The sequence below is a fragment of the Pseudochaenichthys georgianus genome, chromosome 3, assembly GCF_902827115.2.
Source record: "Pseudochaenichthys georgianus chromosome 3, fPseGeo1.2, whole genome shotgun sequence".
In the NCBI taxonomy this organism is placed as follows: domain Eukaryota; kingdom Metazoa; phylum Chordata; class Actinopteri; order Perciformes; family Channichthyidae; genus Pseudochaenichthys; species Pseudochaenichthys georgianus.
This window is the reverse complement of record NC_047505.1, coordinates 40,223,992-40,236,123: the sequence shown is the minus strand read 5'-3', so window position 1 is coordinate 40,236,123 and position 12,132 is coordinate 40,223,992. Positions and strand designations below refer to the sequence as shown.

At 39.8% G+C, this 12,132-nt stretch overlaps 1 protein-coding gene across 2 annotated transcripts in view; it reads left to right on the top strand.

Annotated features, from left to right (window-relative positions):
• The window catches only part of hipk3b (homeodomain interacting protein kinase 3b), a 41,921-nt gene that overhangs the window by 12,770 nt on the left and 17,019 nt on the right, over positions 1-12,132 (top strand). The window lies entirely within an intron of this gene.

Here is a 12,132-nt window from a genome sequence, read left to right as displayed (position 1 = left end):
CGCATGAAGCAGACCCTTCACGCGATAGCGGAGCAAACAGGTAAAGTAGGGGCCGTTGTCCACTAGTTAATCGATTGTGGATGGCGTCGTGCTCGCGGACGGATACCATTTTTAAAAACCTAAATGGGTCACGAAATATACTTTGGCGGACGTTAATATACCTCGGCAGACCGCCCAAGCAAAGTCTATTTGTGGGAAACCCTGTATGTTATGACATCTGTTTTTTTAAGGTTTGTAACAAGAGAGCAGCGAGCTTAGGTTAACTGCACTGCAGTAAAAAAAATATGGTTTGATTCCCACTGGTGGCATATTGTAGGTCAGGCAACATTTACCATTAGTGGAAACCAGCCCTATTCTATTTCTACCATGATGGCATCCTATAATAGGTAAGATGTTGACTAGGCAGCGGCTTGATGCTGTGGAGTGATTTCATGATCAATTTGCTCATCCACTCTCACAAAGTCCTTGTACCACGTGTTGCCCCATGGCAAGCGCCTCACCCTCAAGTCGGTATCTAATTTCAATGAGTTGTGATCTCGTAGTCAAGTGAAAGACAACTTTACATAACTTCAGATCTTACTAAATCAACGGATGTTTGTAAAGATAAATATATTATTTGAGTGTTAATGATGATGTAAAGCACTTTGAATTGGCTCTGTGACTGAAAATGTGCTATATAAAAAAAAACGTACCTTACCTCTAGGTTTAGACATTTAATGAACTTCGCCAATGTAAGACTCAATGCATTGCAGATCTAAAACCTTAAGGAATCCATATGGAAACAGTCAAAACGTAGTCAATACTGAACTGCAGTTTGCTAACCATATATTGACCTTAAAACATTCTGTCTCTGTTCTCAGCAAAATAAATCAGGAATGTCTCCTGGGGCCTCATTTATAATCGGTGCGTATGCTCAAAAGATGGCGTACACCAGTTTCTAAGCAATGTTTGCGATTTATAAAAAGACGCACAGGCTGCAGTGGAGACGCTGATCGACAGCTGGAACACAAACCACCAAATAAAAAATAAAACATTAATTGACTCCACTCCGCAGGAATCCCCTTTCTTACAGTTTCTCATGATGGGGGGGTCCCCTGTCCCCTGTCCCCGGCCCAAACACACTGACGCACTTTTTTCGCTGTTCTTTCATCATTTCCTGCGATCTTCTTCATGCAGTCAGTCAAAATGAATATTAATACGGGGCGTTTCTTTGACTATTTATAGGCAAATATGGGCGTTACGTGAAGCCTGCAAAAGCTGCGCCGCATTTCGAGTTGATTGTGATTTATAAAGGGAAACCGGCGTAGGATGTGCCGCACGCACGTCCTACGCCGGTACGTAGTGTTTTATAAATCGGAAAATGTCTGCGTATTTATTTGCTTTGTCCTACGTAAGCAACCTTCCAACGTAAATCCTACGCAAGGCTGTATAAATGAGGCCCCTGGTCACAGTTTCTTACAGATTGACACGGTATGGCAAGAATATCTGAGATATACTCAGATGGCGAGATTAAGGCAATTTGGTGGTACAGATTGTGCGTTTTTGTGTCAAGTCTTGGTTTCAGAGGCTCAGAAGAAGTGAGGATTTATGAGCCACGTTCAGGTTAGTCTTAGCTGTGTTCAGTGAAAGGCATTTACATGCATTTGAATAATTCTCACTGCCTGCACACTGAGCCAGCGAAGTGTGTTCTGCAATGAATGAAAATACTGTCCGTGAAAATTCATGTAAATAGATGATTTGATGTCTGTCTCTATTCACATTACCATAGCTTTCCACACTGACCAAAGTAAGAAAACCTATTTCTCTGCTTTAGTTTTATGGTGTCAGTTGAAACATTATTGTAAGTGAAACCTTAATTTTGCATTCTCTTTTCATCATTCTTGTGAATATTTTAGGAAGATACTCAAAATAGAACTGCACTTTGCTGTACATTTGCAGGGGAGGAAGTGAAAAGTGCAGCTGCTTCAACTGTGTTAGTCAGTTCTGTCTACTTTGGTGACCAGCACTTCTTTCACAGATGTTGCATAGTGATGTATTTTGATTCACAGATGGGAAGATGGTTTGATAAACAAGTGATTCATGTGGCAACATATTTTTGCCAAAAATAAAAAACAAGAAGCCTTCCATATTATACCCATCTCTTCATCTTCATGTGGTCGGGGTATGCAGCGTTTACTTCAGAATTTGTTTATACCAAAGCCAATGAATATAGAAAATATGGTTTCACCAGTCTTATTATACTATAATACTGGTCATAGGTTTGAACAAAGGGGTAATTTAATTCTATTCTTTATGCACTTTAGTATGTTTTTATATATTTGAATATTTTCTATGTATTTCTCATTTGAGTCTCTTTTTAGGACAGTTGTTCAAAACAAAACACTCATAGTTGGAAATTGCTTTGTAAAAATGTGTTTGCATTTTGTACCCCCTCACAGAAAGAGTAGAGTATGCTAAGCATACTGTGAGGGAACAGCGTTGCTGAGGCTAAGAGTGAAGGGTTGCCTGAAATAGCTCCTGGGATGCCGGCCAGTGGGCTTTGACTTCTATAGATGGTGAAGCACATAGGCAGCCAGAATGAAATAGGGACAGCTTGAAATACTAGAGAGCTCTCACTTACTCACTCAAGGTCAACCATATCCAACGTCAGCTGTTTTGATTTTCATATGTCCATTTGTGTTGTGTTTTGAAATGTGCCCAGCAATAAATATTTGTTGTCCATTAATCTAAAGTGGCTGGTGGATACCTTAAATCTATCACCCACTCAAAGCAATACGTTTGACAGCTACATCTGCCGCTTCCACAATTTACAAGCATTTGGCCAGATGCAGCACGTAATTTGCAATCCTGATTTGCAGTCAGCTTAGTTTTTATTGTATTGGATATTTAATATGGTTTCGAGATACATATTAAACAAAAATAATTACAAACGATTACAAACCTTGGCAGATTTAGATCCGAACTTGCAGTAGCGTTCATTAAAACTTTTATTTACAAGATGTGATCCTTTAGTTTTCAGTTTACTTTGATACGGTGTCAGATCCGTATCCCTATTGGTAGATCTGTGATGAAACCAACTCCCTAAAGGCTTACAAGAATAACTCAAACTCGTGCTCACAGGCTAAAGGCTTATTCCAACTAAACGGCTTCAAATTACGTTGCTGTACTTTTGCCGACGGTCACATTGGTTTAATAAATTGCTATAAACAACATGAACTGTTACCGCTTCTAAGAAATCATTTTAGTGAGCACTTGATGCTATTCTTCGCCAGTTTGTGTTCCTGGAATGGAAGCACCAGAAAGCCTTGTCCTTGTTGGCGTTTCACAAATTAATAGCGTTGAGGTGTAATGTCCATTGAGTTCTTGTTGGGCTTCACCTTGAAAATAGCATCCTTCATGACTAAGGCCATTCAGTTGGCAACATAAAGCATAGATATGTGATGTCAAAGCTGTGGACTGCTGATACCATACTCCTTTAGCCATGGATTCTGGTAAATGATAGGCCTCTAGAAGTAGATTAATAAACAGTAGGTTGTCGGCCTGCTTTGTTTTCTTATCTTTGGAATCATTTTTCCTCTCCTAAAATAACAGGAGTTGGAACTGCTACCTTTTTTAATAATTTAAAAGACATTGGTCAAGGAATTTCAGTATAGGTGTATAGGCTAGAAAGAAGACATGTTTTAATCGCTTTTTTAAAATGGCTCCGTTTTATTATTTAATCGCACTCGCGCAAAGTTTCTTGTTCTCCAGAGGCAGCTGCATTCAAAGAACGTCTACAGCAAAACCCTAAAGAAAAGGCTCAGTCGATCTGAACTGGAAATGTTTTTATTTTTTTCACACTTGCTCTACGACAGTACATTGACTGGTTAACATCTGTAAAACATGTCTAAAGCCTTGTATCCTTAATCTAAGGTCCGGTGAGATCAGAGTGCAAGTGCTACCTACGTCTTTGTTGCACTGCATCTGTGTTCCACTGAATAATGCAGAGTGCCCTGGCAGTGTGTGGAATTACAGTTGCTGGAAGAGACGTGCGGTAAAGCTCCATTCTTCCATCATGGAGTCACCATAAATGTGTCTTTGTGGCTGAGCCCGAATTAGTTTATATATTTGAACAAGCTTACTTAAAGGCCTAAGTGAGAATGCAACAAGTATAGTGTTTCTCACATATGTATATATGTGTGTGTATTCGTTCCAAACATTCGCAACGGCACAGGGGTCACAGTGAAGTGCACAAAGCCGCACACAGAATACACGTCATCTAAATCGATGCATGTTATGCAGAGCCAAAGTTCACAAGCATTAGTTCTTCCCGGAAACCTTTTAACTGTACACTATTAACAACATATGCCCAGTTTAGCACAGGCAGATGGTCATGTGACTCAATCACAATATGGCAGGCACAAATGAAACACCACAGCTGGAAGACCGGTGACTTACAAAGGCAACGAAGAGAGTTTCTATAAGAAAAGAGTGTCAGTGGTGCTTGGCAGATGTAGAGGATGTGAATGAAACGCATCCAATATGCTAACGCACATTACACCGCATCGTCCAGATGTGCCAATCACTGGCATACATTTGGTCAGTGGCGGCTGGCCCATAGGGGCGCTAGGGGCGCCGCCCCACCTCTTCCCACATACAAAAAAAATATTAAAAAAAAGATTACATTAAAAAAAATATATTTGTTTTTTAGACTCGTGAGTGACCAAGGTGACGCAGTAGTTGGATGAGAATGGTGTGCAGGTGGAGTCGCCGGACCTCGGTCCGCACCCAATTCCGTGCAAGAGCTACTCTCCAATCCTTTCGAAAGGAGAAGTTTGGGAGATAAATTGATGCTTAAAGACCTTGGACCGGACCAACCCGATTTGTATATATCGCATCAAGCTTGTGAAAAAGACAAATCGTATCAACGAGGCTTCTCACGTAGCTGGTACACCAGAAAGGCATGGCTAGCTGGATGCAAACAGGTAAATGCTGTCTTTTGTTTCCCATGCTTGCTCTTCAAACAGCCGGGGACAGATACGATCTGTTCAGAAACTAGACAAAAGTTAAACAAGTACAAACCACAGACTGTCTGTGTCATGGTGAACACAGTCGCTGGTTTATTTATGTCTGTAGGCCGTTGTTGTGAGTGTGGACGGTCGGAGCATATATAACGTTAGCTTAGCCAAGCTCCATTCAGAAAACAAGCATTCTAAAAGGTTTTTCGCCTGCCGTCTGTCTGCAGACTTGTCAAAGCATTAATTCATGGTTTTTACCAACCGGTATCAGTATGTTACGTCGGCATCATTTAGAAACGTGTATTACAATTTAATCACGGTAAAATATGTTCATTTTGTTGTAGTTGTAGCTCCCGAGCCAGCGCGTCTTGTTTGAATGATGCGAGTAAACACAGCTGGCAGCCGCGGTGAAACTCGAGCGACTAGAGCGATGCGATAGGAGCATTTAGAGCGAAGCGAATATTCGCATCGCGTCCGGTCTGAACGCAGCATTAAAGCGAACTCCGCGCTGCACTGGAAACGCGCCATTACATCACCAGAAGTCCTCATTTAAGGGGTAATTTCTCCAAAAAAAAAAAAAAAGTTTACTCACTATATCAACAGCCCCACCAAAAATATTTTCCACCAGCCGCCACTGCATTTGGTTCATACATGTTTATAAATAACCAACGGGTAACTAATGAAAACAAAATGTTGTAGTATAAGAGATTATTTTCAATTAGCCATTGTCTGTTCTGAATGAGTTTGTTCAGAGTTGTGAGAGTAGTACAGGCATGGTGGAAATGTTCTTTTTTTTCTTGTTATGAAAATAGCATACTTAATATTACCTCTGCTCCCAGCCAGAGGATTTTGTCCGTCTTTGACACTGTTGCCCTGTCAAATGAATAAAAGCTTTTGTGAGCTGGTAGGATGCCACTTTACACTCGGATCCTCCCTGTGAGGACGGGGCATGCGGATCAGAGATCTATTTTTGGAGTGTAAGATAATGGGCATGAATAAGAAATAGACATGGGGTAATTTCTCTGTTCTGCCATGGCCCTTCTAACAAGTATAAGACATGTTTCTCAGCTTCTTTGTTTTCAATTTTTCAGGCATAAAGAAATATAATAATTGAACTGATGGAAAAAAACAGACTGACTGCTTGTTTCAGTAAATCTGTGAAGTATGGAGAAATACAATTTATTCTTATGTAAGCCTATTTCTGTTGTTCAATGGCGAGCAAAAACATAATAACTATGCAGAACTAAATAGAAATGGGGTTTATAAATATTAAAGACGCTAAACATTTATGTGCCAAGTAGGGATGTCCCGATCACCTTTTTTTGCTCCCGATCCGATTCCGATCATTTGATTTTGACAATTTGCCGATACCGATTTTTCCCGATCCGATCTTTATGCAATGCATTAAGAAAAAAAAAAGGTAACAGATAACGGCTGGTCATCCAATGCGATTAATTCAGCTATCTAGTTATTTGTTTGGCCTTTTCACTGTTCTGGGGCAGTTTCTCTTTCCTTTTAAAAGTCTCTGAAAGTGTCGGTTGTTTCAGTGCCGTTACCTGAGTGGCCGCTGTGTACTCGTCGTGTTGTTGTTGGTGTTTGTTTCTCACGTAGCGTATTAGATTGGTCGTGTTGAACGTAGCTCTGTTCTTTCCACCATGCGGAACCTCCGCCTTGCAAACATTGCATCTGGCTGTTACACTGCCTTCGCTTTCAATTTTATAATACTTCCAAACTCCTGACATTTTCTCTGTCCCGACTCCCGAGTCACCAGCTGAACGTAGCCTCTCGTTAGCTTACTGCTACTATTAGACACTGCGCCCACTCTGTTGCCAGATTTCAGAGAAATAAGCAACCAGGTCTATGAAAACAAGCCCAAAGAAAGCAACACATACATGATGTTGTGTAATTTTAAACCAAAACTAAGTCATCAGGATGACTTTAAGACGTGAACATGGTAATTTTTGTTTTGTAACATTAAATAAAAAAAAAAAATTATAAAAAAAAAAAAAAAAAAAAAATCGGATCGGGACATCTCTAGTGCCAAGATTTAAAATATTAAGGAGGACCGAGAATTCTGCTCATTTCCAATGTTTAATGAACTTTTCTGGACCTCTTGGTGAAATATTTAGTACACCTGTACACTGTGTTTTGGAATCTCGCCATGCATCATGTTTGTGTAACAAAACATTACCTTGTGCCTCAGCCTCTTTGTATATGAGCGACAGAGAAACTAAATGGGAGGAAAAGAAGAGATGGATGGATGAAGGGGAAGCAGCTGTTTGAGGGGAAGGAGCAAACAGTTGAACTTGTTGACCGGGGGAAACAATTTATTCCATTGGCCAGAGCCTATCCACAAAGGAGCAGTCAAACAAGGGGGAAATTTCAGGCTGGGAGGGAAAAAAATAGCATCAGAATGTACCATTGCTTTGGACTGGTTGGGTTTTATTTTGCGATTGTTGCTCGAACTCACACCTGCAGTGTGGGCGGGTTACAGTTGGCGCAGTGGTGTGCCCATGCGGGGCCTGCTCTTACTGCTGCACTCAGCATTGTGCCTTAGGGTTTGTTTGTGATGGTTTCCATACAAGCCAATGCAAAGTTTGTTATTCTCACTAAGGCCTTGTTCTGTAATGACCTCACCAAAACCAAATATTACATATCGCTAGGCCTGTCGCAATAATCAATAAATTGACTTATCGTACGCTAAATAAAAATGTACTTGATAACTTTTCTGAGCTCGATAAATTTCCGTTTACATGTGTGTTTGTTTACATAAGGATGTGACGAGCATTTTAGTCAGGAGCGTTGTGGCTGCCAGCCCAGCGCACTGTGAGGGGCGGGGCTCACACACAGCCAGGTCAGGACACTCCGCGTGCAGCAGCCAAATGAATAATATAGAGACAAGCAGGAGACAATGTGTGACTTACTCGAGGGGAATTTGAAGTTAAATGGAAGTGGTTGAACATTTTGGATTTAAGCCAAATCGAAGCGAACATACGGACTTGAATGAGCCGGGCGGTGTGTCGCATTAGTTTAAAAAAGGTAGCAACAAAAGCTAGCAATACGACCTACTTTAAACTGCACCTGAAACACAACCTACCCATTCCGTGTTCCTAGCTGGGAGCAAACACAGCAGCTCGAGAGCCCCCACCTTCCCTACAGTTTGCAATCAAAGATGCATTTGCCCGACAATGTAAACATGTTGGTGTTCCTTGCTCGAAATCTTTGAAATACTGTACAGATTTGGATATGGCAGTGGACAGTACACTTGACTGTTGTTTTAAGGAGTTCTTTTGTGAGACAATGTGTGCTCATATTTATTTATTTATTTATATATATGAGAGAGAGAGCTCCGTTTTCCAGCCTTAGTCTATTTAATTGATTGTTTTGGATGTGTGTGATTTTAATTAATTTGTTATTAAATGTATTTATTTAATTTATTATATATAATTTATATATTTGAATATTATTTCATAGTTTCATTTGCAATGTTGAATGTTCAATACAAAGTTCTGTTTGATAGGATGTACTTCAATTATTTATTATATATTATCATTATGTCAGTGGTCTAAAATGGTCTTAAAACGGTGCCGACAATATTATCGTTTATCGCAATAATTTCCGGGAAAATGTATCGTCCAACAAAATGTATTATCGTGACAGGCCTAAATATCGCACCACGTCTCTCTTAATCTGTTCAATCAAATCTATTTATCAGATTATATTAACTATGTTCAATTTAATGAGCATATTTTAAAACTGTGTGCAATAGGCCTACGGTGGTAGAAAGGCTGAAACTTTGAAAGTGAGCCGTGAAGCATGGAATGTTTTGTGAGTCCTAGAAAGCTCTTTGAAGATGTGTCTTTTTCCTCTCTGCTGCCTCTGGACGTGTTTTGCACAGATAACACACAAGGCTCTATGGAAGCCTTTGAACACCCTGATATTGTAGACAACTCTTGTTTCACTCAGTCATTAATTTCAAACCTTTGAACAGTGAAGCATTATCAGTCAATAGACCTTTTTGTCTTGTGGCTGAGAAAAATGTGCCGCTTTTATAGACCGATAGAGTTGCAGCACAATATAGCATTAGAAACCAATACACATTAAACCGATGGTAGTTGTATTCAAATTGTGTGGGAAATAACCAAATTGACAGAAACGTCCAGAATAAACATGATATTTAACAGGTGTTTCTAAATAATTTTCGATCTGGATGTATCACTTGCTATTACTTTCTCTACATCTTGTGGAAGTGTACTGTGTTACAAATGAAGTTGGATTTGGATGAATCAATGCCTGGAGTTTTGTGTCTGTGTTAAACTTGACCTCCATTATGTTATATAAGAAGCCTTAAAGATACTTATGTACGGATCCTTTTTGCTCTCATTTGTCTGAATATGTGCTTGTTCAGGAACACCTATTCATTGATTATTTGTACCCACTTTATACTGTTAAGTGTCACATGGAGGGGGGGACAGCATATTAGCAATATTAATAAGTGTTCGTTTCCTCATGCAAGTCATAAGGCCTTTGCTCCTGTAGCATTCGGTGGCCCCTCAGCTTGTACTCCATATGCTCGCAATGGAAAATAGATTTGGTTTCACTGGAGGGCCGTGAGGCTTGAGTTCTTGATTAGGACGTGAAACCATGGCTTCATTGACTCACCTCCCCAAACCAAAGAAAAGGAGAACTGCTGTTTTCTATTTGGTTTTAATTAATTCCCTCTGTGATTTTATGTGGTTTAGTGCTTTTGTGCATTCAGGTGGGAAAGAACGGTAGCATATTCAAAAACTAACGCTGTGTGAATATACTCTGTGAGCCCAAAAGCACTTTGCATAATCTCCGGTGGAATTGGACCAAGAAATAAACAAAGAGCTTAACATAGGTGACTCCTGAATGATCTATTATTTCCTTGTCTTCCTTTTGTGTTTTCCTTGCAATGGGACTGTTATAGATTTAGATTTGTTTGATTTCCAAAGTGTGTACTGGCTTTATTATTTTGGTTGATATATTTCTTTCTGGTAGTTTTTGAAAACAGCCCAGGGCAATCTTAAAAATGTCTTCACATCGATAAGAATGATGTATCCCTGTCAAGACATTAATACTGAATTTTCATAGTAACTATTGTTTTCACAGGACCCAATTACAGGCTTATTTGGAATTCTAGATGTAGAGAAGGGTTGTAAATTAAAGCAGATTATTGAGCCTTGTATAAAAGCTCTGATTCAGCACGACTTGATTTGAAAAGTTGAAAAAGAGTGGTTGATGGATCCATGCACTCTGTTGCTGCACTGGCTGTTGCTGTCCATGCACTAGCTGTTGCACTACTCTCAGGTTTTGGTTACAGATTAGACACCAGCAACTAGAACAACCCAGTGAAGGCTTGTTGTGCTGATCAGCCACACTGTATATCCCTGTATCAGCCTTGTGTCGTGATGATTATAATGGCGTGATTATATGTAGCCTCGCTCTCCTCACTCCTCCAGGGAAAACCTGTTCCTTATAAATAGGACATGCCTGTGAGGCTGAAATGGTTGGCATAACTGCCCGGTTGGTTTTCTGCTGCTATGTTGTCTACTGCACCAGCTGTTGCGTTCATTTGTTTGAACCGTGTGATAAATAAGTCCAAAACTTATTTTAGCAGGTCTTACATTTGCTGTTGCTATCCATATGTCCTGAACCATTCAGTCCCATATGGCTCCAACGACATCATAGAGTAGTTGTTGGATATGGATTTAACATATGTGCCATATGACCGCTTGGGACTGCCTTAGTTGGTATGTTAGGGAAGAAATAGCAATCTTTGAACCTTGAGCTAATTGTATTGAAATCTTATCCTCGAACGTACTTTCGATTTTTTTAATCCTCTGGATTCTTTACATGTTGTTAAATAGCTGGAGGAGGGTAAACCTTGTGACAAATATATGCAGAACGGAAGTGAAATGATATCTGTCAGTCACTCAAGTTTCTTTCTAATTATATTTTAGTTATTCTGAGCAATGGGAACATCTATGGGCAATAGAGCTGAGGCATAATTATTACTGAAATAATAATTTAAACATGATCTCAACGTATATGTTTTGATACAATTATCTTGATGTTGTAATATCCATAAGCCCTGGGATAGGGAAAATGTACTAGGTCTCAACCTGAACCTACTGTATGTCGCTCATCATTTTAGCCTAGTCCTGGCAGTGTTATTTTCCCCGCATTATCTGATATGCTCGTACTGGTCTGAGGTCTAATAACTTAATGTGTCTTATTGATTTGAATGAGCTTAGAAGCCACCCCTGAACATACACGTGTCAGAGAAAACGGTTCACGCTACATCATGGCGTCTCCACTGTCACTGTTTACAGGCTTTGTGCTGTGTCCTAAACAACAAGTTATTGACAGTAGTCAGCACGCATTACCTGTATTAGTGCTGACAGTAGTCAGCACGCATTATCTGTATTAGTGCTGACAGGCCTGCGTCACCACTAGCATCCCTGTGAGAGAGTATTAAAGTGCTATTATGGAGCTTAACAGTAACACAAGCCAGCACGTAGGCAAAGACGCAGTGACTGTTACTTATTTCGCATCAACCTAGAGCAGATCCAGCAGACCATCTAAGCTGTGATCCTGTCCAGCTGACCTGCTGACCTGCTGACCCACTGCCTCAGCCTGCTGACGCCTGCAAGCCAACACTCACCAACAACACTGCCTTAAAAGACTTCAGCCGATAAAGAAAACAAGCAATACATACATCAGTAGTGAAACTGATAATACAATTTCATTAATGCATATATTGATTGTATAGTTTGTCAACACCAAAATGCATTACATGTGAAAATATAACAACAGCAAAACAAAATATAAAGAATAGCCCAAACCGAAGTAATTCATTTAATTTATTTTTCAGAGAAAATGTTGTTTTTAGTGAGCGGTTGGTTCTTGAATTTGTTTTGTTTGTTTTAGAGATTTGTTTTGATGTTTGTATATAATGCTCAAAAACATGATTTGAGCCATCCTGAAATGTCTGTACAGGCAGAGTACAAAATAAACCATTCTCTCCACTTTTGAGTGATGCAAATCACCTACCCATTTGCATATTTGAAATGTGGCTAATGTCTTGCCCTGTGTACTAATATTGGCTTTT